Source organism: Taurulus bubalis (genome assembly GCF_910589615.1).
Source record: "Taurulus bubalis genome assembly, chromosome: 12".
NCBI classification, from domain to species: Eukaryota; Metazoa; Chordata; class Actinopteri; order Perciformes; family Cottidae; genus Taurulus; species Taurulus bubalis.
Genome location: NC_136600.1, coordinates 2,692,501 through 2,699,885, shown reverse-complemented (window position 1 = coordinate 2,699,885; position 7,385 = coordinate 2,692,501).

Sequence of the window (7,385 nt, the reverse complement as noted above, 5' to 3'; positions counted from 1 at the left end):
ACCTTCTCAGCTCTCAAAGATCCACTTGCCTCTCACTTCTCAAGTAGTGAAAAGTCATCTGACTGTCATTGACTACCTGTACAACACTAGTATTCCAAATATGACAATATTCAAACGTTAATACTTGTCATTTACATAGCATATTCCATTTGGATATCACCAGCGTGGCTTCATTCCAGATGGAGCATTTTCCGTTTAAAGACATATAAGATATGCTGATATTATTCAGGGTTTAGGAGCTTCCTCGGATAAACAAAACACACCTATACATATACAACAAATTTAGAATAGGCATCTCAATTGGAGGTTCAATTTGAGTTTGCAACACATGCCTTTTTCCTGCTTAGAGATTCTTACCCCTAAAGAACCCATGTCGTATTATAAATCATACGACATGGGTTCACTTTTTACCACCTGGAACTGTACACTTTTTTTGGACTGATTATTTGGATAAATCCCAGGCCCATTTAAGACATAATCATCTCTGGTGTCTGTATAATGAAAAGTTTGCTATTGCTTAAACCTCTTAGCGTTCCTGTAAAATTTGACGAAAAACGCCTATCCAGGTATACCCAAAGTAAATTGGAAGCGAGTAAGTGCATGGTCTTGGTCTCTTTTGAAAGGTAGCAATCTGAAGCTTTTTTCCCTCAATAGTCAGAATCACTTTAAGTGCTTCTGACAATGAGTTATATGAGTTTGAACACACTAAAATATAAGGTTTTTATTTCCGCCTGAACATTTCTTTGTAAATAGATGCCTGTAGATGACTATCAATGGGACCTATGAACTGGAAAACACAGTGAAACCATAGCCTGAAGCCTTTTCTAGTGTAAGTAAAAAGCAGATAACAATATCACAGAAAATTAATATTTTACTCATGTTTTTCTAATGAAATGTCTAGATGTTTTTCCATTTTGAGACTGAAAATATTCATGATATATATATACTATATACCTATTTAAAAGGCTTATAGAGGTACTATTCATATTTACTACCAGTATTTCTGACACAGAGAAAATGAAGTATAAATGCATGTTCATGCTGATTCAAGGCCAAACTGAAGCTCTATCAGCAACTGTCTCTTCTCATCAAATTGAAGGCTGTTGGGATTATTTGCCGCCCCCCTTCCCCTCTTCCTGGTATTCGTTTTTTAGGCAATTTCATTGGCTGTACAAAACGCCTGTCATCTGAGCCGTACGACGTGACAGGCTTGAGCCACATAAGGAGACAGGGGTTGACTTTGTTCTTCAACGTGGCTTCTGGTTGGGTAATGTAGCCTGTCAGTTAGGACAAGACTCTCCTATTGGTTCAAGTGGGGATCCAATAGAAATCTTAGATGTCGGCGGTCATTTTGATACTGAGTTTGTAGCTGTGCTCTCATGCAAACTTGCCTTTCTGCTAAAAATAAAACTGCTTTCTTTCGTATCTTCCAGCTGATATGAAATGATGCAACACCAGTTGGTGGATATTTATGGATGTAATCACATGTTTTGGACAAAATCTTTTATGGGATTTTTTTTTATTGGACCTTTACGACGTAACAACGCCGTTTTTGTTGGAATGTTATGGATTTATGGATCAATATGCGGCGTCATCAGTTAACAACTATAAATGGGGGGTACAGTGTACGCTATGTCCAGTAAAAGACGCCCGCGGGGGGTGGGGGAGGGGCAGAACGTTAACAGGTTAATTGGAAGCCCACAAACACTGACCAATCAGAGCCGAGTGTGCTTGTCAGGAGTTGGGGCCTTAAAGAGACGAGCGCTAAAACAGAGCTTTTCATACAGAGCGTGAATACATGTGTTGCAACAATACGAGTATGAGAGAAATAATGTGGTTTCCTTTATCATTAAAACTAGTAATAACCTAAAATAAAAGTATGAACCTGAAAATGAACACAATATGTCTCTTAGTGTTGTCAGCATGACGAAGCCTCAAAGATCCTCATTCTGAATTAGCATTTCACTACTTCCTTTCATGGAGCACACATCCCGAGTGTCCTCAAATGAGAGACTTGGGGGGTCTGAATCCTGGCGGATACAACATGGCACTAATTGCAAAATTATGATAATGTGGTTGGACTGGGACACTTCAATTACTAGAATTACACAATGAGCTGATGCCTGTACATCTGCAAAGTCTGATTGAGTCGGTGCAGATCTTCTTCTTTTTTTACCTTTGCACCGAAGTGAAATGAATGAAACAACATAAACCCGGAGCCTCCCGAACATTCATCTGGCAGCGAGGCAGCTGGCCCTCCAACTCCACTCCTCACCTCCTAAATCTCCACAGAACTCTGGAGAGTTTACAACTAAACAGAGATAACGCTTCAAGAGCGGGTTGCAGGCTTCTAGCACCCCGCCATCAACCACCCTCCCTGCACGCTATCTTAATTGTACAAGACAGGCGGCCTCAAACTACAGAAGAATTAAACGAGATCAACACGTTCAATTTTAAAGCGCGAGACCGTGCAGGCAAAGAGGAATCTCTAATTACTTATGCTAATACGCTGATGACAGAGAGGCAGGGAAGAGGAGAGAAGGATGTGGGAGGGGGGCTACATTTGGTGTATCACTCAGGGTGTGCTCTAATTAAAAACCAAATTAATCTTTTGGACGTACAGGCTGGAGAAGAGGCAGACCTCTCTCTCACAGCGTGTACCCCGCAAGGAGCAGGAGCCACTGAGAGGTAATTACTGTTATCTGCTGGTTGTTTTATTAACATGTGTCCTCAAAGAATGGAGAAGCTTAACTTGGCCCCGGCACTGACTGATGCCACGCTCAATAGACCGGCACAGAAAATGATTACAAAATGGGCGAAAAACGTCCCCCATTCCTTTTTCTCTTGATCCTGAAAAGAAAATTGCGGCTCTTTTTTTTCTTTTCTTTCTCCGCACTACTCCCACTCTTAAAATTCCGTCTGGGGCGAGATATTTCCTCAGATACGTGGATCGAGTGAGAGGGAAGAGCAGAGAGAGTTGGAGCGTGAGGGACGGGGAGGAGATAGGAGAGAGGAAACGGACGGGAGGAGAGGAGGAGGTGCAGAGCGGAGCGGAAAGGAGAGGAGAGATAGATCAACACAAAGACTTTGCAGCGAGCAGAATGAGAGGATAAGCCCAGAGAAAGCACACATGCCAGCAGCCGGTAATTACACGCCAACCATCTGCCCACAGGCCAGAGCAGGGATTAACTAAGCGGGAAACGGTGGGAGAAATTCAATAAAAAATCTTTTTTTTAAACGAATTAACAAGCAGTGAGTTCTTTCCTCTGGCCAGAGGTGCCAGTCGAGGGGCGGGATCAGACCTGCACATGCTGGTCAGCCATTGGGAGGGAGGAGGTGGCAGAGAATGTGATTGGTCGTGTTGAAGCTGAGGAAAGATGGGAGGGGAAATTGTTATGGCATAATGAATGCACGTTTTGAACATACGGAATTAAACGGCGAAAGAGACAAGCATTGAAACCATTTTAATTTAAATCCAGAAAACAAATATGAGGATGGGATTGTTTTATCCTGTCTTTCAGATTATTATGATCAAATAAAGCAAATAAAGACTATTCATTCATTTCCTAGTGAAACATAATTGACATTAATTATTGACTGCATGAACTGTGACAGTACACAACCTTTTAATATATATGGTTATGAACTATGGTTATGTGCAACACCTGATAGAAACTCAAGTTTTTATTTTGCCAACCAAATATTATTACAACATTTATTTGTTTCAAGAGATTAACTGGACCCTTCCTGACATTAAGCAAATAAAAGTGGGATGCAAGTGCGACAACCAACAATCACCAGTGTTTTCTTTCTCTCATAAACCAGACATTCTTTACAATAGAGCTTCAACGATTAATCGATCATTTAATTAAAAATAGAAAAATCACAAATAACTGCAATCAATGAATGGAGATTGACTTGTAAAGAATGAAACTGCTGTCAAATTCCACCTAAAGTACACTATGAAGTACACTCCAACAGCATATGACATACAAATGTATATGGACAACATGTTTGTGTTGTTTTTTTCCTACTTCCTACTTTTCCGACCACCGATGGACACGACAATTGGAAGTCATTTGATGTGCAACGAGAACTTACTTTTTGCGTGTCCTTTGTATCATGTCGACTGTAAGGCAACTGAGTGGCTGGGATAGTTCATAAGGTAGCAGCAGATCACAAACATACTTAGGCACTAAACTATTCAGTGGTTTATAAACCAGCAGCAGGATTTTAAAGTCAATTCTTTCTTTGACAGGGAGCCAGTGCAAAGACCTCAGAACTGGAGTGATGTGATCCACTTCTCTGGTCTTAATGAGGACTCAAGCTGCAGCGTTCTGAATCAGCTGCAGCTTTCTGATTGACTTTTTACAGAGGCCTGTGACTATAGTCCCCTGCTGATATAGTTATGTAGAGTTGTGTGTCATCTGCATAATTATGATAACACACTTTGTTGTTTTTCATAATCTGAGCGAGTGGAAGCATGTAGATGTTGAACAGAAGAGCCCCCAGTATTGAACCTTGGGGAACACCACATGTCATCCTAGTCAGCTCTGATGTGTAATTAGCTACTGACACAAAGTATTGTCGGTCCTTCAAGTAGGATTCAAACTAGTTAAGTGCTGCGCCAGAGAGTCCTACCCAGACTTTCAGTCTATCTAGTAGTATGTCATGATCGACCGTGTCGAATGCAGCACTGAGATCCAGTAATACTAAGACTGAAGTTCTGCCACTGTCTGTGTTTAAGTGGATGTTGTTGAAAACCTTAACAAGAGCAGTTTCAGTACTGTGGTGCTGACGAAAGCCGGACTGTAAGACATCGAAACAGTTATTTTCGGCGAAGAAGTTGTTCAGCTGTTGAACAACCACTTTTTTCATTATTTTACTTAAAAATGGGAGGTTTGATATTGGCCTATAGTTTTTCAATATTTTGGGGTCTCAACTAGCCTTCTTTAGAAGTGGTTTAATAACTGCAGTTTTTAGGGATTGTGGGAAGACACCTGAGAGAAGGGATGTGTTTACAATTTGTAAAAGATCAGCGGTCATACAGTGTGAAATATTTTTGAAAAAAGTGTGCAATGGCATCAATAACATTTTTAACTTTAGAATTGAAGCCATCCACAAGCTCATTGACTGAGATGCAAGAGAGGGCTGGTGTGGAGCAGAACTTCTGAATGAATAGTTCACTGGTGTTTTCAGTGATGTTACGCTTTGTCACAACCTTGGTTTGGACATTTGTGTGCAGGGAGATTGCACTCTCAAAGAAAACACAGAAATGATCAGAGAGTGCAACATCAGTCACAGCAACCTTGGAAATGTCCAGACCTTTGGTGATGATTAGGTCTAGAGTGTGCCCCTTGTTGTGGGTGGGACCTGTTACATGCTCAGATCATAGTTATCAAGGACACCACATAGCTCTATAGACCATCTATCCTGGGGATTATCAACATGGATATTAAAATCGCCAACAATGACAACACAATCAAAATCAATACAGATTATAGACAGCAATTCAGTAAACTCATCAAAGAAGGTGGCACAGTATTTAGGTGGTCTGTAAATGTTAAGGAATAAAACTTGCGTGGAATTGAGAGCCATATGTTCAAAGGAAGTAAAATGACCAAAAGACATCTGCTCGCATTGAAAAGACTCATTATATAAAATAGCAACTCCACCTCCTTTCTTATGCGCTCTTGTTTCACTCATGAAACTGAAGTTGGGAAGTGTTGCTTCAATAAGAACAGCTGCACTGTTATCGTGGTCTAACCAAGTTTCGGTTAAAAACAAAAAAATCAAGTTTGTGCCTAATAGTGAAATCATTGATTAAAAATGTTTTTCCTGACATAGACCTGACATTTAATAAAGCTAAGTTGAATGTGTTTAAAACTCTATTTGCCCTATTTCTTTGGACAGACTGACGAGGAATGAATGTTAAATTGGATACATTTGAAGATTTACTAATGTAGCCTCACCTTTCCTTTTCGATAAGTCAGGAATTAAGAAGGCTAGCTTCATACAGGGCCCCGACTGTTCCTGGAGATAATCAGTGGTGTCATTAGCCTTGTAGTCCGGATCTGAAATATATTAATTTGTGTCTTTATCAGGTAGTGGAGACAGAGGATGGTGGTGGAAATGTTGTGGAGGCGGGAGAGGGGCACGGCGCTTTAACTTCGGTGTTTGCGTCAAAGCACTTTGAACCAGTGACGGAGGTCTAGCTGGAGGGGTTTTAGCACGGGAAGTGGGAGTGCGGTGGGGAGTGAGTTTGGTTCCAGCAATGACCATCTCGTTCATGCGGTCAGTGAACTCCTTGAGGGGGGAGGATGGGGAGGAGGGAGAGAGTACAGTAGAGAGGAGAGGGATCTGGATGAAGTGTGGGGGGGTGGAAGTAGGTGCTGGTGAGGGAAGTAAAGACTCGTCCTCTCCGAGAGGGGGATCAATCCTTAATGATGAGGGTGGAGACTCCTCCTCTCCGAAAGGGGTATCAATCCTTGATGAGGGTGGAGACTCCTCCTCTCGGCTCTCTTTTGGCTTGCTTCCCATGAGGTATCCACGGCGATGCTGTGTGGTTATCTCTTGTTTAGATTCCTCTTATCTCCTGTCTTTGGCAGTGGGAACAGACGAGTGACGCAGGAAGAAAAATAAGTTAGAGGTGAAGAGTTTTACCCCTGAAACTGTACTGAAGGCAATGTGAAGGCATCTGTGTGAACATGCTACGCTTTGAACATGTAGCATCGTATACAATGTGGCATCGTATACAATGTGACAGAGGGATCAAACAGACACCGATCGTCCGACCGGTGTTTTTTGGTTGTTAGCGACATGTTTTTTTGTGACGTTTCATACAAACTTAGGTTACGTAGTTATTTTGTGCCCAACCATTTATTCTTAACTCGTGAAATGGCTTTGTTGCTGTAACGAAGCAGCGTTTAATGGCGCAAATGACACTTTGAAATGTCCAGCTAGTTATAAGCCTTCCCTAGAGAGAGCATGGGTTGAGCCTACAAACAAAGTAAATACCGTTTAAAAACCTGTTAACATTCTGCCATTCCGCGGGCATCCTGTACTGGACATTCTATTGTCCAGTACAGGATGTACCCCCTATTTATAGTTTGGTACGAGTTCGGTACGAGTGCCATATGTTTCCGGAAACCTTCTTATGATTCCAGCTGTGTAATCAGTTTCAAGATCAGACCACCAAAGCAGCTACAAACAAGACTTTTGTCAGATAACAACAAACAAACAAACAATAGCAAAATCCAGGCAACTCACCGATGACACCGCATATTGATTGAAGAAAAGCAAGTTTGCATGAGAGCACAGCTACAAACGTCACTTGAACCTATAGGAGCTTCATGTCCTGACTGACAGGCTACATTACCCAACCA